Source organism: Rhipicephalus microplus, chromosome 7 (genome assembly GCF_043290135.1).
Source record: "Rhipicephalus microplus isolate Deutch F79 chromosome 7, USDA_Rmic, whole genome shotgun sequence".
Lineage (NCBI taxonomy): Eukaryota > Metazoa > Arthropoda > Arachnida > Ixodida > Ixodidae > Rhipicephalus > Rhipicephalus microplus.
In genome coordinates this window covers 134163355-134186359 of record NC_134706.1, presented here as the reverse complement: position 1 = coordinate 134186359, position 23005 = coordinate 134163355, and the positions used below count along the sequence as shown (strand labels likewise).

Here is a 23005-nt window from a genome sequence, read left to right as displayed (position 1 = left end):
AAGGTTGATAATAAATAAGTCAGTAGGAGAGCTTATCGAAGTGCAGCGGTCGGTGCGCCAGGGGTGCCCACTATCGCCGTTACTTTTCGCTTTATATATTGAGCCCTTGTGCCTCAGCGTAATACGGGCTAACTGTATCAATGGCTTTAAAATGCAGCAAGCGGAGGTAAAACTACTCGCTTATGCGGACGACATCGCGGTGTTTTGTGGGGACCACGCCAGTATCATGAAAACTGTGGAAATTGTGAAGCGTTATTGTGTTACTAGTGGCAGTGCAGTTAACTGGGGCAAGAGCCTCGGAATCTGGCATGGAGCATGGACAATGAAACCCAGTACCTTTGCCAACATTCAATGGATTTCCACTCCCACGAAATACCTAGGCGTTCCTTTAGAGTTTTACCGGGACAGTGAACCATACTGGCAGAACCAAGTTGCGGAAATGCGTGGAAGGACTGAGAGGACAAAGGGCTCGGAATTGTCTATGTTTGCACGTACCACGGTGTGTAATGTGTTTTTCATTACTAAACTTTGGTATGTGTTGAGTGTTTTGCACTGCTCACGCATTAACATACAAAAGCTCCACAGAATTCTGGCTGTTTTTGTTTGGGGATCGAGTTGGGAGAGGACAAGCCGCACCAACTTGTTCCGACGTGTACGTCATGGAGGTCTTAGCCTGTCGCACTTATTCCTGAGGCAAATAGTGAACCGGTTCTGCTTCCTTAGGGATGTGAAGGACCCCTTTTTGCGCACTGTATTACAGCTCAGACTTTGCAAACTTGTGCCGGACTTTGTGGTATCCACCGAATGTATTGAAGGCGGGGTTTTCGGTTTTTTGAAGGAGGTTGTGATGGCTTATAAGTTCTTGCGTGCTCGATTCTCATGCGAATATCTGGCGGGAGTGAAACGAAGGAAGCTATACAAAGATCTTGTGGATATACTACTCCCCGTGCCTTTGTATCGCACAATATATAGTGCCAAGTCTGGAAGTGATGTCCTGAAGCGTGTCAAACATATGTATGTAGCTCCAGGAGCCAAGTCCTTTTTCTTCAGATTGCACACCGGGACACTAGAGGTAAAAACATGGCTACAGGAAAAAGGAATGTATGTACCATGGGGAGTGCACTGTTTTTTATGCAGAAAGCCTGAAACCATTGAGCACGTCTTCTTAGAATGCTGGGAAGGCGTGTTCTTCTGGGATATATTACAAAGAACGCTAAAAAAAGACCTCCCTTTAGACCCACAAGGAATTCGTTTCCTAACTGTGGACAACGAAGAAGGTGTCCCGTTTGATGCTGTTATGCTACTGGGTTTGCACTGCATATGGAAGGCCTGCATGGCCGCACGACATGTAGATATAGATGCAAGATCGGCACAAGAGTACTTCCGCGAATCCTGTGGGCAGGTTCCTGGAAGCACATAAATCTTTAGATCCGATACCTGAATGGGTATCGAGGATCGAGCCACTCATGAACATGAGACGATTTTAGCCATTACACGCCAGCCAAAGTTTGGTGTCTCATTTTACCCATGCCCATTTATGTATCTATGTCTTATGTGCCTTGCATTATTACTTGTGTTCCCTGACTGTATTTGTGTTTCTATGTGTACGTCTAAGCAGGCAATAAAGAAAAAAAAAAAAATCGGCCATACCATGCTGAATGCGCCGGTTCTCGTCCGATCACCGAAGCTAAGCAGCATTGGGCTCGGTCAGTACTTGGGAGGGAGACCACCTGGGAACACCGAGTGCTGATGGCAATTTTTTTTACTTCTCAAACTTTTTTTTTTGCACAGAAGGAACAGAAAGTGGAGAAGGGTGTTGTTTGATCTTGCAACGTCTCTGGTGTCTCGTTTAACACGCGAACAATAGCATACAATTAGCCAATCACAATTTGATGCGTGCGCACATGGGTTTATCTTTGGCACCCAGTGCGCATGACATACTCCATTTTTCAATCTCCCTTCATCTTTTCTTTTTGCTATTTTTTTAAGAGAAGACAGAGGGGCGGGGTGGGTGCGTTGTTTAACTTTTCGTCGTCATTCGTTGCTCGTATCATTACGCGCACGCGGAAACTTAATCCTTGCGCACACGGGTTTAACTTTGACGCGCGTGCAGTTGGTGTGTGCGATATCTCTAATCGGAAGAACACCGAGGGCACATGGCACATACTTCTGTTTTAATCTGCCTTGATGTGTGGTTTTTTTGGCTCAGAGGAAAAATAGAGGAGCGGGGGAAGAGTTCGATGGTGTTGTTCAACTTTTGCACGTCATTCGTTTCTCACAAAGGAAATTATTGCGTGTGTATTATGCCGGTGCACGTTTGCTTAGCTGTATAGCGCGCATGGCAGTTCGATCGTGTGAAATCTCTACTCGACATTATTTATTGCCGGTTTGTACAATAGCTTCAAGAACATATATTTGTCGGTATATGATGTTCATATGATTATGGGATACGTCGTAGTGGACTGCTCCGGAAATTTTGACGTCGTGGGTTCTTCTTGTTTGTTTGTTTCAAGGTGCGCCCAATATAAGCTAAGCTCACGGGCCTCAAACGATTCCGCCTCTACAGAAAATGCGGCCGCCGAGGTCGGGATTCGACATTGCGTGACTTGCGGGCCAGCATCGATTGCCAAGCCAGTATTGACCACAGTGGAGGGTGTCTTGGTCTTCCAAACATACCTGCTTTATATCGGTCACTTGTGTGCGGCTCAGTTATAAAAGCCGACGCAACAGACGTTCTTAAAGTTACGGAAAATCCCTAAACGAGCATGGCCGGTGGCGGCGGCCCGCAAGCGCACACACATCCGTGCGTAAAGGTTGGCGCACTCGTGCTTTTGCGCCCCAACGAAGGAACAGAGAGAGCTTTCAGTCGGAGAATCACAGAGGCTATAGTCACGCACCTTCGAAGTTTTTCGCCAAGAGAATTTAACGCGTTGCATAAGCTGTTAATTTAGCTTGACAAGATGGAAAGCGCCTACAGTTTGTTATAAGTAGTGTTGCGGAACGACCTGTTCTCGCCATCGGCCATACCATGCTGAATGCGCCGGTTCTCGTCCGATCACCGAAGCTAAGCAGCATTGGGCTCGGTCAGTACTTGGGAGGGAGAGCACCTGGGAACACCGAGTGCTGATGGCAATTTTTTTTACTTCTCAAACTATTTTTTTTTTGCACAGAAGGAACAGAAAGTGGAGAAGGGTGTTGTTTGATCTTGCAACGTCTCTGGTGTCTCGTTTAACACGCGAACAATAGCATACAATTAGCCAATCACAATTTGATGCGTGCGCACATGGGTTTATCTTTGGCACCCAGTGCGCATGACATATTCCATTTTTTCAATCTCCCTTCATCTTTTCTTTTGGCTATTTTTGTTAAGAGAAGACAGAGGGGCGGGGTAGGGGCGTTGTTTAACTTTTCGTCGTCATTCGTTGCTCGTATCATTACGCGCACGCGGAAACTTAATCCTTGCGCACACGGGTTTAACTTTGACGCGCGTGCAGTATGTGTGTGCGATATCTCTAATCGGAAGAACACCGAGGGCACATGGCACATTCTTCTGTTTTAATCTGCCTTGATGTGTGGTTTTTTTGGCTCAGAGGAAAAATAGAGGAGCGGGGGAAGAGTTCGAGGGTGTTGTTCAACTTTTGCACGTCATTCGTTTCTCACGAAGGAAATTATTGCGTGTGTATTATGCCGGCGCACGTTTGCTTAGCTGTATAGCGCGCATGGCAGTTCGATCGTGTGAAATCTCTACTCGACATTATTTATTGCCGGTTTGTACAATAGCTTCAAGAACATATATTTGTCGGTATATGATGTTCATATGATTATGGGATACGTCGTAGTGGACTGCTCCGGAAATTTTGACGTCGTGGGTTCTTCTTGTTTGTTTGTTTCAAGGTGCGCCCAATATAAGCTAAGCTCACGGGCCTCAAACGATTCCGCCTCTACAGAAAATGCGGCCGCCGAGGTCGGGATTCGACATTGCGTGACTTGCGGGCCAGCATCGAGTGCCAAGCCAGTATTGACCACAGTGGAGGGTGTCTTGGTCTTCCAAACATACCTGCTTTATATCGGTCACTTGTGTGCCGCTCAGTTATAAAAGCCGACGCAACAGACGTTCTTAAAGTTACGGAAAATCCCTAAACGAGCATGGCCGGTGGCGGCGGCCCGCAAGCGCACACACATCCGTGCGTAAAGGTTGGCGCACTCGTGCTTTTGCGCCCCAACGAAGGAACAGAGAGAGCTTTCAGTCGGAGAATCACAGAGGCTATAGTCACGCACCTTCGAAGTTTTTCGCCAAGAGAATTTAACGCGTTGCATAAGCTGTTAATTTAGCTTGACAAGATGGAAAGCGCCTACAGTTTGTTATAAGTAGTGTTGCGGAACGACCTGTTCTCGCCATCGGCCATACCATGCTGAATGCGCCGGTTCTCGTCCGATCACCGAAGCTAAGCAGCATTGGGCTCGGTCAGTACTTGGGAGGGAGACCGCCTGGGAACACCGAGTGCTGATGGCAACTTTTTTACTTCTCAAACTTTTTTTTTGCACAGAAGGAACAGAAAGTGGAAAGGGTGTTGTTTGATCTTGCAACGTCTCTGGTGTCTCGTTTAACACGCGAACAATAGCATACAATTAGCCAATCACAATTTGATGTGTGCGCACATGGGTTTATCTTTGGCACCCAGTGCGCATGACATACTCCATTTTTTCAATCTCCCTTCATCTTTTCTTTTTGCTATTTTTGTAAAGAGAAGACAGAGGGGCGGGGTGGGGGCGTTGTTTAACTTTTCGTCGTCATTCGTTGCTCGTATCATTACGCGCACGCGGAAACTTAATCCTTGCGCACACGGGTTTAACTTTGACGCGCGTGCAGTTGGTGTGTGCGATATCTCTAATCGGAAGAACACCGAGGGCACATGGCACATTCTTCTGTTTTATTCTGCCTTTATGTGTGGTTTTTTTGGATCAGAGGAAAAATAGAGGAGCGGGGGAAGAGTTCGAGGGTGTTGTTCAACTTTTGCACGTCATTCGTTTCTCACGAAGGAAATTATTGCGTGTGTATTATGCCGGTGCACGTTTGCTTAGCTGTATAGCGCGCATGGCAGTTCGATCGTGTGAAATCTCTACTCGACATTATTTATTGCCGGTTTGTACAATAGCTTCAAGAACATATATTTGTCGGTATATGATGTTCATATGAATATGTGATACGTCGTAGTGGACTGCTCCGGAAATTTTGACGTCGTGGGATCTTCTTGTTTGTTTGTTTCAAGGTGCGCCCAATATAAGCTAAGCTCACGGGCCTCAAACATTTCCGCCTCTACAAAGATGCGGCCGCCGAGGTCGGGATTCGACACTGCGTGACTTGCGGGCCAGCATCAAGTGCCAAGCCAGTATAGACCACAGTGGAGGGTGTCTTGGTCTTCCAAACATACCTGATTTATATCGGTCACTTGTGTGAGGCTCAGTTATAAAAGCCGACGCAAAAGACGTTCTTAATGTTACGGAAAATCCCTAAACGAGCATGGCCGGTGGCGGCGGCCCGCAAGCGCACACACATCCGTGCGTAAAGGTTGGCGCACTCGTGCTTTTGCGCCCCAACGAAGGAACAGAGAGAGCTTTCAGTCGGAGAATCACAGAGGCTATAGTCACGCACCTTCGAAGTTTTTCGCCAAGAGAATTTAACGCGTTGCATAAGCTGTTAATTTAGCTTGACAAGATGGAAAGCGCCTACAGATTGTTATAAGTAGTGTTGCGGAACGACCTGTTCTCGCCATCGGCCATACCATGCTGAATGCGCCGGTTCTCGTCCGATCACCGAAGCTAAGCAGCATTGGGCTCGGTCAGTACTTGGGAGGGAGACCACCTGGGAACACCGAGTGCTGATGGCAATTTTTTTTACTTCTCAAACTTTTTTTTTTGCACAGAAGGAACAGAAAGTGGAGAAGGGTGTTGTTTGATCTTGCAACGTCTCTGGTGTCTCGTTTAACACGCGAACAATAGCATACAATTAGCCAATCACAATTTGATGCGTGCGCACATGGGTTTATCTTTGGCACCCAGTGCGCATGACATACTCCATTTTTCAATCTCCCTTCATCTTTTCTTTTTGCTATTTTTTTAAGAGAAGACAGAGGGGCGGGGTGGGTGCGTTGTTTAACTTTTCGTCGTCATTCGTTGCTCGTATCATTACGCGCACGCGGAAACTTAATCCTTGCGCACACGGGTTTAACTTTGACGCGCGTGCAGTTGGTGTGTGCGATATCTCTAATCGGAAGAACACCGAGGGCACATGGCACATATTTCTGTTTTAATCTGCCTTGATGTGTGGTTTTTTTGGCTCAGAGGAAAAATAGAGGAGCGGGGGAAGAGTTCGATGGTGTTGTTCAACTTTTGCACGTCATTCGTTTCTCACAAAGGAAATTATTGCGTGTGTATTATGCCGGCGCACGTTTGCTTAGCTGTATAGCGCGCATGGCAGTTCGATCGTGTGAAATCTCTACTCGACATTATTTATTGCCGGTTTGTACAATAGCTTCAAGAACATATATTTGTCGGTATATGATGTTCATATGATTATGGGATACGTCGTAGTGGACTGCTCCGGAAATTTTGACGTCGTGGGTTCTTCTTGTTTGTTTGTTTCAAGGTGCGCCCAATATAAGCTAAGCTCACGGGCCTCAAACGATTCCGCCTCTACAGAAAATGCGGCCGCCGAGGTCGGGATTCGACATTGCGTGACTTGCGGGCCAGCATCGATTGCCAAGCCAGTATTGACCACAGTGGAGGGTGTCTTGGTCTTCCAAACATACCTGCTTTATATCGGTCACTTGTGTGCCGCTCAGTTATAAAAGCCGACGCAACAGACGTTCTTAAAGTTACGGAAAAACCCTTAACGAGCATGGCCGGTGGCGGCGGCCCGCAAGCGCACACACATCCGTGCGTAAAGGTTGGCGCACTCGTGCTTTTGCGCCCCAACGAAGGAACAGAGAGAGCTTTCAGTCGGAGAATCACAGAGGCTATAGTCACGCACCTTCGAAGTTTTTCGCCAAGAGAATTTAACGCGTTGCATAAGCTGTTAATTTAGCTTGACAAGATGGAAAGCGCCTACAGTTTGTTATAAGTAGTGTTGCGGAACGACCTGTTCTCGCCATCGGCCATACCATGCTGAATGCGCCGGTTCTCGTCCGATCACCGAAGCTAAGCAGCATTGGGCTTGGTCAGTACTTGGGAGGGAGACCACCTGGGAACACCGAGTGCTGATGGCAATTTTTTTTACTTCTCAAACTTTTCTTTTTTGCACAGAAGGAACAGAAAGTGGAGAAGGGTGTTGTTTGATCTTGCAACGTCTCTGGTGTCTCGTTTAACACGCGAACAATAGCATACAATTAGCCAATCACAATTTGATGCGTGCGCACATGGGTTTATCTTTGGCACCCAGTGCGCATGACATACTCCATTTTTCAATCTCCCTTCATCTTTTCTTTTTGCTATTTTTTTAAGAGAAGACAGAGGGGCGGGGTGGGTGCGTTGTTTAACTTTTCGTCGTCATTCGTTGCTCGTATCATTACGCGCACGCGGAAACTTAATCCTTGCGCACACGGGTTTAACTTTGACGCGCGTGCAGTTGGTGTGTGCGATATCTCTAATCGGAAGAACACCGAGGGCACATGGCACATACTTCTGTTTTAATCTGCCTTGATGTGTGGTTTTTTTGGCTCAGAGGAAAAATAGAGGAGCGGGGGAAGAGTTCGATGGTGTTGTTCAACTTTTGCACGTCATTCGTTTCTCACAAAGGAAATTATTGCGTGTGTATTATGCCGGCGCACGTTTGCTTAGCTGTATAGCGCGCATGGCAGTTCGATCGTGTGAAATCTCTACTCGACATTATTTATTGCCGGTTTGTACAATAGCTTCAAGAACATATATTTATCGGTATATGATGTTCATATGATTATGGGATACGTCGTAGTGAACTGCTCCGGAAATTTTGACGTCGTGGGTTCTTCTTGTTTGTTTGTTTCAAGGTGCGCCCAATATAAGCTAAGCTCACGGGCCTCAAACGATTCCGCCTCTACAGAAAATGCGGCCGCCGAGGTCGGGATTCGACACTGCGTGACTTGCGGGCCAGCATCGAGTGCCAAGCCAGTATTGACCACAGTGGAGGGTGTCTTGGTCTTCCAAACATACCTGCTTTATATCGGTCACTTGTGTGCCGCTCAGTTATAAAAGCCGACGCAACAGACGTTCTTAAAGTTACGGAAAAACCCTTAACGAGCATGGCCGGTGGCGGCGGCCCGCAAGCGCACACACATCCGTGCGTAAAGGTTGGCGCACTCGTGCTTTTGCGCCCCAACGAAGGAACAGAGAGAGCTTTCAGTCGGAGAATCACAGAGGCTATAGTCACGCACCTTCGTAGTTTTTCGCCAAGAGAATTTAACGCGTTGCATAAGCTGTTAATTTAGCTTGACAAGATGGAAAGCGCCTACAGTTTGTTATAAGTAGTGTTGCGGAACGACCTGTTCTCGCCATCGGCCATACCATGCTGAATGCGCCGGTTCTCGTCCGATCACCGAAGCTAAGCGGCATTGGGCTCGGTCAGTACTTGGGAGGGAGACCACCTGGGAACACCGAGTGCTGATGGCAATTTTTTTTACTTCTCAAACTTTTTTTTTGCACAGAAGGAACAGAAAGTGGAGAAGGGTGTTGTTTGATCTTGCAACGTCTCTGGTGTCTCGTTTAACACGCGAACAATAGCATACAATTAGCCAATCACAATTTGATGTGTGCGCAGATGGGTTTATCTTTGGCACCCAGTGCGCATGACATACTCTATTTTTTCAATCTCCCTTCATCTTTTCTTTTTGCTATTTTTGTTAAGAGAAGACAGAGGGGCGGGGTGGGGGCGTTGTTTAACTTTTCGTCGTCATTCGTTGCTCGTATCATTACGCGCACGCGGAAACTTAATCCTTGCGCACACGGGTTTAACTTTGACGCGCGTGCAGTTGGTGTGTGCGATATCTCTAATCGGAAGAACACCGAGGGCACATGGCACATTCTTCTGTTTTATTCTGCCTTTATGTGTGGTTTTTTTTGGCTCAAAGGAAAAATAGAGGAGCGGGGGAAGAGTTCGAGGGTGTTGTTCAACTTTTGCACGTCATTCGTTTCTCACGAAGGAAATTATTGCGTGTGTATTATGCCGGCGCACGTTTGCTTAGCTGTATAGCGCGCATGGCAGTTCGATCGTGTGAAATCTCTACTCGACATTATTTATTGCCGGTTTGTACAATAGCTTCAGGAACATATATTTGTCGGTGTATGATGTTCATATGAATATGGGATACGTCGTAGTGGACTGCTCCGGAAATTTTGACGTCGTGGGGTCTTCTTGTTTGTTTGTTTCAAGGTGCGCCCAATATAAGCTAAGCTCACGGGCCTCAAACATGTCCGCCTCTACAAAGATGCGGCCGCCGAGGTCGGGATTCGACACTGCGTGACTTGCGGGCCAGCATCAAGTGCCAAGCCAGTATAGACCACAGTGGAGGGTGTCTTGGTCTTCCAAACATACCTGATTTATATCGGTCACTTGTGTGAGGCTCAGTTATAAAAGCCGACGCAACAGACGTTCTTAAAGTTACGGAAAATCCCTAAACGAGCATGGCCGGTGGCGGCGGCCCGCAAGCGCACACACATCCGTGCGTAAAGGTTGGCGCACTCGTGCTTTTGCGCCCCAACGAAGGAACAGAGAGAGCTTTCAGTCGGAGAATCACAGAGGCTATAGTCACGCACCTTCGAAGTTTTTCGCCAAGAGAATTTAACGCGTTGCATAAGCTGTTAATTTAGCTTGACAAGATGGAAAGCGCCTACAGTTTGTTATAAGTAGTGTTGCGGAACGACCTGTTCTCGCCATCGGCCATACCATGCTCATTCTGCTTCTGGTCACCGACGCGTGCGGACGCAGGATGGCAGGCTCCTCAAGAGCTGTTACAGCGGCCGACGCTAGCCGCGGTTTCTCGTGCACATCGCTTCCCAAGGACTACCGTTTAATTCTGCCACCACTGCCCACAGGAGAAGGACTCAGACGCACGTTGGTTCTGCACTGCGACATCGCAGCGCGTCCGTACGGGATTAACGACTTCCGAAAGCCGCTCAAGGAACTAGGCATCATTCAAGAGGTAAGCGGCATAGAAGCGTATCAGATGTCGCACGTCTGGCTTCTTAACATGAAGACAGATGAAGCCAAGAAGATAGTTCTGGACGCTGGCCTACTCTCCGTGAAAGACCGGCCCTGCGTCGTCGTCGACCCAGAAAGGCAAGAGGTGCGTCTCAAGTTGCATTGGGTAGCCTTTGACGTCAACGCAGAGACTGTACGGCGTGCTTTCCGGGAGTACGGTGAAGTGAAAGAAGTTATCAGCGACAAGTGGAGAGACGAAGACTTCGAAGGAGTTGAGTCAACCACAAGATTCGTTCGGCTACTACTCAAAGAAGGCGTTACTACGGATCGCATACCCCACCAGATGCGTCTCGGAAGCGGCATGGCACTGGTGGTCGTGCCAGGAAGAGCACCGCTGTGCCTGCGTTGCCGGAACACGGGACACATTCGTCGCGACTGCAGGGTGCCCAGGTGCGCTGGTTGTCGCGCTTTTGGGCATGAGCAGGCGGACTGTACTCGTTCCTATGCCAGTGCAGCAAGTCGAGCAACAAATGCCGACCACAGTGAATTGCTCATGGATGAAGAGGAAGCAGAGAGGGCCGCGGCGTCGAAGGCAGGAGAGGAGGCGTCTCATGCAGTGGCGACCAGCGAGGAAAAGACGGAGACACCTAAGCAAGACGCAGGCACAGATGAAAATACGGTTGTGGGCACTCCAACGCCACGGCGTTCGACTCAAATGGAAACCCAGCACAAGGCTGAACCAGTCATCGGGTCCGACGCTACTTCGGACATGGATACAGTTGAAGCTACGCCAGTAAAGCGCCGCCTGAATGAGGGAGACGCGGCGTCCCAGCAGCGTCTGACCCAGGAAGATCAAGGGCAGTGGCGAGTGGCTGGCTCCAAAAAGTCTCGGGGTGCTGGCCGCCTGCGTTCGTCGTCGCTTTCACGCGGCGGCGACGGGACGACGCCGTGAGCGTCGGCCGGACAGTTGTTTAGGTGTTGGTAAGGTAAGCGTCTTTCGCTCGGCTTTCTCTCATCACGATGGCGACGATTAGATTGGCGACGCTAAATGTACGTGGGCTTTCTGCCAAACGGCGGCAAAACCAGCTTTACCGCCTGATTATAGAACAAGATCTGGACATCGTCGCTGTACAGGAAACTAAAGTAGAGAGTGAAGAGCACGCTGAGCGAATGGTGCAGCCTTTCACGAGAGTGTTTGATGTGTGCGTTTGTCACGCGGTAGGTGCGTCTGCAGGTTGCCTCTTGTTAATTCGGCAGAGCCTAAATGCGAAAGTGGAGTCTGTAACTACCTGCGAGGCGGGTCGTTTTATTATATGTGATTTATCCCTACCAAGAGAAAAATGGAGAGTAATCTGTGTGTACGCACCCACTGTGATTCAAGATCGAAAGGAGTTTTTTGAAAAACTTGATGTGTATTTAAAATGTGAACGTAAACTAATTTTGGCTGGGGATTTCAACTGTGTTTGTTCGAGTATAGATAAATCAAGTTCCAGGTCATACAGAGATTCAAGCACTGCCGTTCTAATTGATATGGTGGCAAAAGCTCAGCTAGAGGACGTGGGTGAATGTCTTTGCAGTGGAAAAGGGGTTATGTTTACCCACTTTCAGCGTTCAAGCCATGCTAGACTTGACAGAGTATATGTGTCTTCCGAAATCATTCCTTCGTGCCATGATTACAGAGTTACACCTGTTACGTTTAGTGATCATTGTTTGGTTTCATTCTCAATGGGTAAACATAAAAGGAATAACAAACATTTCTCTTGGGACCTCTGGAAATTTAATGTAAAGCTACTAAAGGATGAAGAGTTTAATCGGATTTTTCTAGAGGGCATAGAAGACTTAGCAAATAGAACACTTGAATCCTGGGGACATAAGTGGGAAATATTTAAACAGACCATTAAACTGAAAGCACTTGAGAGAGCCAGTATCCTGAGACATGCTGAAAAAGAAGTTGAAGTGCGTTTGCGTGAAAACTTGCAACAGTTAGTAGCGGATGAATGTACTCAGGCCGGAACATTTTCAGAGGAGATAAACATAACTAAACAGAAGCTAGAGTTGATAGACCAAGAACGTTATCGTGGAGCATTGATTCGAGCTCGAGCAGAAAACTTGGTAGCGGGAGAAATGCCAACAAAACGAGCTCTTGGAGCTGAGAAGAGACATGCCTGTAAGAATGAAATAAGAGAAATAGAATATAAAGGAACAAGGTGCCATACGAAAGAAGCAATAGCCGGTGCTTTTTTCGAATATTACAAAGAGTTATTCACACCAACCAGTGTACACGCAGAACGTTTTAATAGCGATTTCATTTCATTAATGCCAAGACTTGACGAAAGAAAGAAAATTTTAGAATTGCCTATAACAGAGCGAGAAGTTGAAAAAGCAATTGATAAGTTAAACAATGGTAAGTCTCCAGGACCAGATGGCCTTAGTGCTGCAGTGTACAAGGAATTCAAACACGTAGTTTCACCTATTTTGAGGGAGGTATTTAACGAGGCTTTTAAGTGTAAACAACTTCCACCATCGTTTTTGTCAGCCCACACGGTCTTAATACCTAAAACAGAAGATCCCGCGAAGTTAAGAAGTGTTACTGCTTATAGACCAATTACCCTAACTAATGTTGACTATAAAATATTGATGAAAATATTGGCCAGAAGACTCCAGACAGTTATGACAAAACTGATTGGGCCCCACCAAACTTGTGGCATAAAGGGAAGGAAAATAATGACCAACATAAACATAGCACGATCAATCCTAGAAAGTTGTGACGTTATGCATCTCAATGTTGCCATGCTTCAAATTGACCTCGAAAAGGCATTTGATCGCGTGCCGCACGACGTGCTCCTTTCATTACTTGAGCACATTAACGTAGGGAGTTTGATTAGCGAAGGAGTGCGCATGGCTTACACTGGATGCACGACGAGATTGGTATTAAATAAAACTGCGGGTGAGCGTATACCTGTGCTGCGGTCAGTAAGACAGGGGTGTCCACTATCGCCCCTGCTTTTTGCTATTTTCATTGAACCTTTCTGCTTAAGTGTAATTAATAACCCTGCAATAAGCGGCTTTAAACTGCATGAAGCTGAGGTTAGCCTCCTCGCATACGCAGACGACATTGCAGTTTTCTGTACAAATTATGAGAGTATAATGCATGCTGTAAATGCCGTGAAAACTTTTTGCCAGGCGAGTGGTAGTGCCGTGAACTGGGATAAGTGCCTTGGCTTTTGGCATGGGGAATGGGACGTCAAGCCAAGAGTATTTCTAAACATTAAATGGCAGGAAACACCAGTGAAGTATTTAGGAGTGCCGCTGGAGTTCTATCATGACAGTGAACCGTATTGGAAAAAAGAAACACAGGCATTGCGCAATGATGTAGAAAAATGGAAAGGTTGGGGTATTTCGATATTCGCACGGGCCACAACATGCAACTTGTTTCTGGTGAGCAAGCTGTGGTACGTAATGCAGGTTTTGCACTGCAGTAGAATAAGTGTACAGAAAATACACAGAGTATTTGCAATTTTCATATGGAGCTCTGTATGGGAAAGATCAAGCCGCACAAACCTTTTCAGAAAAGTTAGAGATGGTGGACTCGGATTAGTTCATTTGTACATAAGACAACTTGTCAATCGTTTCCTTTTTCTGCGTGATGTGGATGACCCCTTTTTGAGAACTGTTATACAACTAAGGTTATCTAGAGTGCTGCCGGGATTTCTCGTATCATCATCAAATATGCAAGGACCAATACAAGGGTATTTAAAAGAAGTTGTTTCGTCTTTCCGCTTTTTGTCAGTAAGATTTTCGTTAGAGTATCTGGCTGAAGTACCACGTAAAAAATTGTATAGAGACCTTGTCGATGTTTTACTGCCTGTTCCATTGTACCGTCAGCTATATTGTGCAAGCCCAGGACAGGATGTTCTGAAACGTGTTAAAAGAATGCTTGTAGCGCCAGGGGTCAAAACTTTTTTCTTTAAATTACATACTGGTACCTTACCAGTTAAAACGTGGTTGCAGGATAAGGGAATATTCGTGCCATGGAGCACAAATTGCCACTTGTGTAATAAACCGGAAACAATTGAACACGTGTTTATAGATTGCTGGAGCGGGGTCTTTTTCTGGGATATACTGCAAAGAACCTTGAAAAAAGAATTACCGTTAAGTCCACATGGCATCCGTTTTCTTTCGGTTAAAAACGAGGCAGGTGTACCTTATGATCTTATCATGCTTCTGGGCCTGCACAGTATATGGAAAACCCGATGTGCCTTTGAAAACGCAGATGTAGAAGTGCTAGCTGTGCGCCAATATTTTTGCAAATCTGTGTGCCATTTTCTTGAAATGCTGAAAAGCCAAGAGGATGTGCCAGACTGGATTGGGTGCATTGAGCGATTGTTACGAATGCCCAAGTATTGATTAACAGTCAGCCAAGAGCTGACGGTACCTCAATGAATTCTTTGGGTGTATTTTGTGTCGCATTTGAATTTGAACCAATATGTAAATATGTAAAATGTGAACAGTCATGATATGCAAAGCAATAAAGAAAAAAAAAATCGGCCATACCATGCTGAATGCGCCGGTTCTCGTCCGATCACCGAAGCTAAGCAGCATTGGGCTCGGTCAGTACTTGGGAGGGAGACCACCTGGGAACACCGAGTGCTGATGGCAATTTTTTTTACTTCTCAAACTTTTTTTTTTTGCACAGAAGGAACAGAAAGTGGAGAAGGGTGTTGTTTGATCTTGCAACGTCTCTGGTGTCTCGTTTAACACGCGAACAATAGCATAAAATTAGCCAATCACAATTTGATGCGTGCGCACATGGGTTTATCTTTGGCACCCAGTGCGCATGACATACTCCATTTTTCAATCTCCCTTCATCTTTTCTTTTTGCTATTTTTTTAAGAGAAGACAGAGGGGCGGGGTGGGTGCGTTGTTTAACTTTTCGTCGTCATTCGTTGCTCGTATCATTACGCGCACGCGGAAACTTAATCCTTGCGCACACGGGTTTAACTTTGACGCGCGTGCAGTTGGTGTGTGCGATATCTCTAATCGGAAGAACACCGAGGGCACATGGCACATACTTCTGTTTTAATCTGCCTTGATGTGTGGTTTTTTTGGCTCAGAGGAAAAATAGAGGAGCGGGGGAAGAGTTCGATGGTGTTGTTCAACTTTTGCACGTCATTCGTTTCTCACAAAGGAAATTATTGCGTGTGTATTATGCCGGCGCACGTTTGCTTAGCTGTATAGCGCGCATGGCAGTTCGATCGTGTGAAATCTCTACTCGACATTATTTATTGCCGGTTTGTACAATAGCTTCAAGAACATATATTTGTCGGTATATGATGTTCATATGATTATGGGATACGTCGTAGTGGACTGCTCCGGAAATTTTGACGTCGTGGTTTCTTCTTGTTTGTTTGTTTCAAGGTGCGCCCAATATAAGCTAAGCTCACGGGCCTCAAACGATTCCGCCTCTACAGAAAATGCGGCCGCCGAGGTCGGGATTCGACATTGCGTGACTTGCGGGCCAGCATCGAGTGCCAAGCCAGTATTGACCACAGTGGAGGGTGTCTTGGTCTTCCAAACATACCTGCTTTATATCGGTCACTTGTGTGCCGCTCAGTTATAAAAGCCGACGCAACAGACGTTCTTAAAGTTACGGAAAATCCCTTAACGAGCATGGCCGGTGGCGGCGGCCCGCAAGCGCACACACATCCGTGCGTAAAGGTTGGCGCACTCGTGCTTTTGCGCCCCAACGAAGGAACAGAGAGAGCTTTCAGTCGGAGAATCACAGAGGCTATAGTCACGCACCTTCGAAGTTTTTCGCCAAGAGAATTTAACGCGTTGCATAAGCTGTTAATTTAGCTTGACAAGATGGAAAGCGCCTACAGTTTGTTATAAGTAGTGTTGCGGAACGACCTGTTCTCGCCATCGGCCATACCATGCTCATTCTGCTTCTGGTCACCGACGCGTGCGGACGCAGGATGGCAGGCTCCTCAAGAGCTGTTACAGCGGCCGATGCTGGCCGCGGTTTCTCGTGCACATCACTTCCCAAGGACTACCGTTTAATTCTGCCACCACTGCCCACAGGAGAAGGACTCAGACGCACGTTGGTTCTGCACTGCGACATCGCAGCGCGTCCGTACGGGATTAATGACTTCCGAAAGCCGCTCAAGGAACTAGGCATCATTAAAGAGGTAAGCGGCATAGGAGCGTATCAGATGTCGCACGTCTGGCTTCTTGAAATGAAGACAGATGAAGCCAAGAAGAAACTTCTGGACGCTGGCCTACTCTCCGTGAAAGACCAGCCTTGCGTCGTCGTCGACCCAGAAAGGCAAGAGGTGCGTCTCAAGTTGCATTGGGTAGCCTTTGACGTCAACGCAGAGACTGTACGGCGTGCTTTCCGGGAGTACGGTGAAGTAAAAGAAGTCATCAGCGACAAGTGGAGAGACGAAGACTTCGAAGGAGTTGAGTCAACCACAAGATTCGTTCGAATATTACTTAAAGAAGGCGTTACTACGGATCGCATACCCCACCAGATGCGTCTCGGGAGCGGCATGGCACTGGTGGTCGTGCCAGGAAGAGCGCCGCTTTGCCTGCGTTGCCGGAACACGGGACACATTCGTCGCGACTGCAGGGTGCCCAGGTGCGCTGGTTGTCGCGCTTTTGGGCATGAGCAGGCGGACTGTACCCGTTCTTATGCCAGTGCAGCAAGTCGAGCAACAAATGCCGACCACAGTGAATTGCTCATGGATGAAGAGGAAGCAGAGAGGGCCGCGGCGTCGAAGGCAGGAACGGAGGCGTCTCAAGCAGTGGCGACCAGCGAGAGAAAGATGGAGACACCTAAGGAAGACGCAGATGAAAATACGGTTACGGGCACTCCAACGCAACGGCGTTCGACTCAAAGCGAGACCCAGCACAAGGCTGAACCAGTCATCGGGTCCGACGCTACTTCGGACATGGATACAGCTGAAGCTACGCCAGTAAAGCGACGCCTGAATGAGGGAGACGCGGCGTCCCAGCAGCGTCTGGCCCAGGAAGATCAAGGGCAGTGGCGAGTGGCTGGCTCCAAAAAGTCTCGGGGTGCTGGCCGCCTGCGTTCGTCGTCGCTTTCACGCGGCGGCGACGGGACGACGCCTTGAGCGTCGGCCGCACAGAGGTTTAGGTGTTGGTAAGGTAAGCGTCTTTCGCTCGGCTTTCTCTCATCACGATGGCGACGATTAGATTGGCGACGCTAAATGTACGTGGGCTTTCTGCCAAACGGCGGCAAAACCAGCTTTACCGCCTGATTATAGAACAAGATCTAGACATCGTCGCTGTACAGGAAACTAAAGTAGAGAGTGAAGAGCACGCTGAGCGAATGGTGCAGCCTTTCACGAGACTGTTTGATGTGTGTGTTTGTCATGCAGTAGGTGCGTCGGCAGGTTGCCTCTTGTTAATTCGGCAGAGCCTTAATGCGAAAGTGGAGTCTGTAACTACCTGCGAGGCGGGTCGTTTTATTATATGTGATTTATCCCTACCAAAAGAAAAATGGAGAGTAATCTGTGTGTACGCACCCACTGTGATTCAAGAGCGTAAGGAGTTTTTTGAAAAACTTGAGGTGTATTTGGAATGTGAACGTAAACTAATTTTGGCCGGGGATTTCAACTGTGTTTGTTCGAGTATAGATAAATCAAGTTCCAGGCCATACAAAGATTTAAGCACTGCCGTTCTAACCGATATGGTGGCGAAAGCTCAGCTAGAGGACGTGGGTGAATGTCTTTGCAGTGGAAAAGCGGTTATGTTTACCCACTTTCAGCGTTCAAGCCATGCTAGACTTGACAGAGTATACGTGTCTTCCGAAATCATTCCTTCGTGCCATGATTACAGAGTTACACCTGTTACGTTTAGTGATCATTGTTTGGTTTCATTCTCAATGGGTAAACATAAAAGGAATAACAAACATTTCTCTTGTGACCTCTGGAAATTTAATGTAAAGCTACTAAAGGATGAAGAGTTTAATCGAATTTTTCTAGAGGGCATAGAAGACTTACTAAATAGAACACTTGAATCCTGGGGACATAGGTGGGAAACATTTAAACAGACCATTAAACTGAAAGCACTTGAGAGAGCCAGTATCCTGAGACATGCTGAAAAAGAACTTGAAGTGCGCTTGCGTGAAAACTTGCAACAGTTAGTAGCGGATGAATGTACTCAGGCCGGAACATTTTCAGAGGAGATAAACATAACTAAACAGAAGCTAGAGTTGATAGACCAAGAACGTTATCGTGGAGCATTGATTCGAGCTCGAGCAGAAAACTTGGTAGCGGGAGAAATGCCAACAAAACGAGCTCTTGGAGCTGAGAAGAGACATGCCTGTAAAAATGAAATAAGAGAAATAGAATATAAAGGAGCAAGGTGCCATACGAAAGAAGCAATATCCGGTGCTTTTTTCGAATATTACAAAGAGTTATTCACACCAACCAGTGTACACGTAGAACGTTTTAATAGCGATTTCATTTCATTAATGCCAAGACTTGATGATGAAAGAAAGGAAATTTTAGAATTGCCTATAACAGAGCGAGAAGTTGAAAAAGCAATTGATAAGTTAAACAATGGTAAGTCTCCAGGACCAGATGGCCTTAGTGCTGCAGTGTACAAGGAATTCAAACACGTAGTTTCACCTATTTTGAGGGAGGTATTTAACGAGGCTTTTAAGTGCAAACAACTTCCACCATCGTTTTTGTCAGCCCACACAGTCTTAATACCAAAAACAGAAGATCCCGCGAAGTTAAGAAGTGTTACTGCGTATAGACCAATTAGCCTAACTAATGTCGACTATAAAATATTGATGAAAATATTGGCCAGAAGACTCCAGACAGTTATGACAAAACTGATTGGGCCCCACCAAACTTGTGGCATAAAGGGAAGGAAAATAATGACCAACATAAACATAGCACGATCAATCCTAGAAAGTTGTGACGCTATGCATCTCAATGTTGCCATGCTTCAAATTGACCTCGAAAAGGCATTTGATCGCGTGCCGCACAACGTGCTCCTTTCATTACTTGAGCACATTAACGTAGGGAGTTTGATTAGCGAAGGAGTGCGCATGGCTTACACTGGATGCACGACGAGATTGGTAATAAATAAAACTGCGGGTGAGCGTATACCTGTGCTGCGGTCAGTGAGACAGGGGTGTCCACTATCGCCCCTGCTTTTTGCTATTTTTATTGAACCTTTCTGTTTAAGTGTAATTAATAACCCTGCAATAAGCGGATTTAAATTGCATGAAGCTGAGGTTAGCCTCCTTGCATACGCAGACGACATTGCAGTTTTCTGTACAAATTATGAGAGTGTAATGCATGCTGTAAATGCCGTGAAAACCTTTTGCCAGGCGAGTGGTAGTGCCGTGAACTGGGATAAGTGCCTTGGCTTTTGGCATGGGGAATGGGACGTCAAGCCAAGAGTATTTCTAAACATTAAATGGCAGGAAACACCAGTGAAGTATTTAGGAGTGCCGCTTGAGTTCTATCAGGACAGTGAACCGTATTGGAAAAAAGAAACAGAGGCATTGCGCAAGGATGTAGAAAAATGGAAAGGTTGGGGTATTTCGATATTCGCACGGGCCACAACGTGCAACTTGTTTCTGGTGAGCAAGCTGTGGTACGTAATGCAAGTTTTGCACTGCAGTAGAATAAGTGTGCAGAAAATACACAGAGTATTTGCAATTTTCATATGGAGCTCTGTATGGGAAAGATCAAGCCGCACAAACCTGTTCAGAAAAGTTAGAGATGGCGGGCTCGGGTTAGTTCATTTGTACATAAGACAACTGGTCAATCGTTTCCTTTTTCTGCGTGATGTGGATGACCCCTTTTTGAGAACTGTTATACAACTAAGGTTATCTAGAGTGCTGCCGGGATTTCTCGTATCATCATCAAATATGCAAGGACCAATACAAGGGTATTTAAAAGAAGTTGTTTTGTCTTTCCGCTTTTTGTCAGTGAGATTTTCGTTAGAGTATCTGGCTGAAGTACCACGCAAAAAATTGTATAGAGACCTTGTCGATGTTTTACTGCCTGTTCCATTGTACCGTCAGCTATATTGTGCAGGCCCAGGACAGGATGTTCTGAAACGTGTTAAAAGAATGCTTGTAGTGCCAGGGGTCAAAACTTTTTTCTTTAAATTACATACTGGTACCTTACCAGTTAAAACGTGGTTGCAGGATAAGGGAATATTCGTGCCATGGAGCACAAATTGCCACTTGTGTAAAAAACCGGAAACAATTGAACACGTGTTTATAGATTGCTGGAGCGGGGTTTTTTTCTGGGACATACTGCAAAGAACCTTGAAAAAAGAATTACCGTTAAGTCCACATGGCATCCGTTTTCTTTCGGTTAAAAATGAGGCAGGTGTACCTTATGATCTCATCATGCTTCTGGGCCTGCACAGTATATGGAAAACCCGATGTGCCTTTGAAAACGCGGATGTAGAAGTGCTAGCTGTGCGCGAATATTTTTGTAAATCTGTGTGCCATTTTCTTGAAATGCTGAAAAGCCAAGAGGATGTGCCAGACTGGATTGGGTGCATTGAGCGATTGTTACGAATGCCGAGGTATTGATTAACAGTCAGCCAAGAGCTGACGGTACCTCAATGAATTCTGTGGGTGTATTTTGTGTCGCATTTGAATTTGAACCAATATGTAAATATGTAAAATGTGAACAGTCATGATATGCAAAGCAATAAAGAAAAAAAAAAAATCGGCCATACCATGCTGAATGCGCCGGTTCTCGTCCGATCACCGAAGCTAAGCAGCATTGGCCTCGGTCAGTACTTGGGAGGGAGACCACCTGGGAACACCGAGTGCTGATGGCAATTATTTTTACTTCTCAAACTTTTTTTTTGCACAGAAGGAACAGAAAGTGGAGAAGGGTGTTGTTTGATCTTGCAACGTCTCTGGTGTCTCGTTTAACACGCGAACAATAGCATACAATTAGCCAATCACAATTTGATGTGTGCGCAGATGGGTTTATCTTTGGCACCCAGTGCGCATGACATACTCTATTTTTTCAATCTCCCTTCATCTTTTCTTTTTGCTATTTTTGTTAAGAGAAGACAGAGGGGCGGGGTGGGGGCGTTGTTTAACTTTTCGTCGTCATTCGTTGCTCGTATCATTACGCGCACGCGGAAACTTAATCCTTGCGCACACGGGTTTAACTTTGACGCGCGTGCAGTTGGTGTGTGCGATATCTCTAATCGGAAGAACACCGAGGGCACATGGCACATTCTTCTGTTTTATTCTGCCTTTATGTGTGGTTTTTTTTTGGCTCAAAGGAAAAATAGAGGAGCGGGGGAAGAGTTCGAGGGTGTTGTTCAACTTTTGCACGTCATTCGTTTCTCACAAAGGAAATTATTGCGTGTGTATTATGCCGGCGCACGTTTGCTTAGCTGTATAGCGCGCATGGCAGTTCGATCGTGTGAAATCTCTACTCGACATTATTTATTGCCGGTTTGTACAATAGCTTCAGGAACATATATTTGTCGGTATATGATGTTCATATGAATATGGGATACGTCGTAGTGGACTGCTCCGGAAATTTTGACGTCGTGGGGTCTTCTTGTTTGTTTGTTTCAAGGTGCGCCCAATATAAGCTAAGCTCACGGGCCTCAAACATTTCCGCCTCTACAAAGATGCGGCCGCCGAGGTCGGGATTCGACACTGCGTGACTTGCGGGCCAGCATCAAGTGCCAAGCCAGTATAGACCACAGTGGAGGGTGTCTTGGTCTTCCAAACATACCTGCTTTATATCGGTCACTTGTGTGAGGCTCAGTTATAAAAGCCGACGCAACAGACGTTCTTAAAGTTACGGAAAATCCCTAAACGAGCATGGCCGGTGGCGGCGGCCCGCAAGCGCACACACATCCGTGCGTAAAGGTTGGCGCACTCGTGCTTTTGCGCCCCAACGAAGGAACAGAGAGAGCTTTCAGTCGGAGAATCACAGAGGCTATAGTCACGCACCTTCGAAGTTTTTCGCCAAGAGAATTTAACGCGTTGCAAAAGCTGTTAATTTAGCTTGACAAGATAGAAAGCGCCTACAGTTTGTTATAAGTAGTGTTGCGGAACGAGCTGTTCTCGCCATCGGCCATACCATGCTGAATGCGCCGGTTCTCGTCCGATCACCGAAGCTAAGCAGCATTGGGCTCGGTCAGTACTTGCGAGGGAGACCACCTGGGAACACCGAGTGCTGATGGCAACTTTTTTACTTCTCAAACTTTTTTTTTGCACAGAAGGAACAGAAAGTGGAAAGGGTGTTGTTTGATCTTGCAACGTCTCTGGTGTCTCGTTTAACACGCGAACAATAACATACAATTAGCCAATCACAATTTGATGTGTGCGCACATGGGTTTATCTTTGGCACCCAGTGCGCATGACATACTCCATTTTTTCAATCTCCCTTCATCTTTTCTTTTTGCTATTTTTGTTAAGAGAAGACAGAGGGGCGGGGTGGGTGCGTTGTTTAACTTTTCGTCGTCATTCGTTGCTCGTATCATTGCGCGCACGCGGAAACTTAATCCTTGCGCACACGGGTTTAACTTTGACGCGCGTGCAGTTGGTGTGTGCGATATCTCTAATCGGAAGAACACCGAGGGCACATGGCACATACTTCTGTTTTAATCTGCCTTGATGTGTGGTTTTTTTGGCTCAGAGGAAAAATAGAGGAGCGGGGGAAGAGTTCGATGGTGTTGTTCAACTTTTGCACGTCATTCGTTTCTCACGAAGGAAATTATTGCGTGTGTATTATGCCGGCGCACGTTTGCTTAGCTGTATAGCGCGCATGGCAGTTCGATCGTGTGAAATCTCTA

The 23005-nt window shown here is 46.5% G+C and overlaps 6 non-coding genes and 3 pseudogenes across 6 annotated transcripts; all 9 read left to right on the top strand.

Annotated features, from left to right (window-relative positions):
- The first annotated feature begins 1636 nt into the window (after positions 1-1636).
- On the top strand, positions 1637-1755 carry LOC119187126 (5S ribosomal RNA; annotated as a pseudogene).
- Positions 1756-3013: 1258 nt separating this feature from the next.
- LOC142768062 (5S ribosomal RNA) lies at positions 3014-3132 on the top strand. The gene has a single exon (XR_012885244.1). It is a non-coding gene; the product is annotated as a 5S ribosomal RNA (ribosomal RNA).
- Positions 3133-4394: 1262 nt separating this feature from the next.
- On the top strand, positions 4395-4513 carry LOC142768022 (5S ribosomal RNA). The gene has a single exon (XR_012885226.1). It is a non-coding gene; the product is annotated as a 5S ribosomal RNA (ribosomal RNA).
- A 1256-nt stretch (positions 4514-5769) lies between these two features.
- Positions 5770-5888, top strand: LOC142768068 (5S ribosomal RNA). The gene has a single exon (XR_012885247.1). It is a non-coding gene; the product is annotated as a 5S ribosomal RNA (ribosomal RNA).
- Positions 5889-7146: 1258 nt separating this feature from the next.
- Positions 7147-7265, top strand: LOC119173019 (5S ribosomal RNA). Its single transcript, XR_005109979.2, has one exon. It is a non-coding gene; the product is annotated as a 5S ribosomal RNA (ribosomal RNA).
- Positions 7266-8524: 1259 nt separating this feature from the next.
- On the top strand, positions 8525-8643 carry LOC119180462 (5S ribosomal RNA). The gene has a single exon (XR_012885229.1). It is a non-coding gene; the product is annotated as a 5S ribosomal RNA (ribosomal RNA).
- Positions 8644-14711: 6068 nt separating this feature from the next.
- Positions 14712-14830, top strand: LOC119187125 (5S ribosomal RNA; annotated as a pseudogene).
- Positions 14831-20897: 6067 nt separating this feature from the next.
- LOC142768069 (5S ribosomal RNA) lies at positions 20898-21016 on the top strand (annotated as a pseudogene).
- A 1260-nt stretch (positions 21017-22276) lies between these two features.
- LOC142768038 (5S ribosomal RNA) lies at positions 22277-22395 on the top strand. The gene has a single exon (XR_012885240.1). It is a non-coding gene; the product is annotated as a 5S ribosomal RNA (ribosomal RNA).
- Positions 22396-23005: the final 610 nt, after the last annotated feature.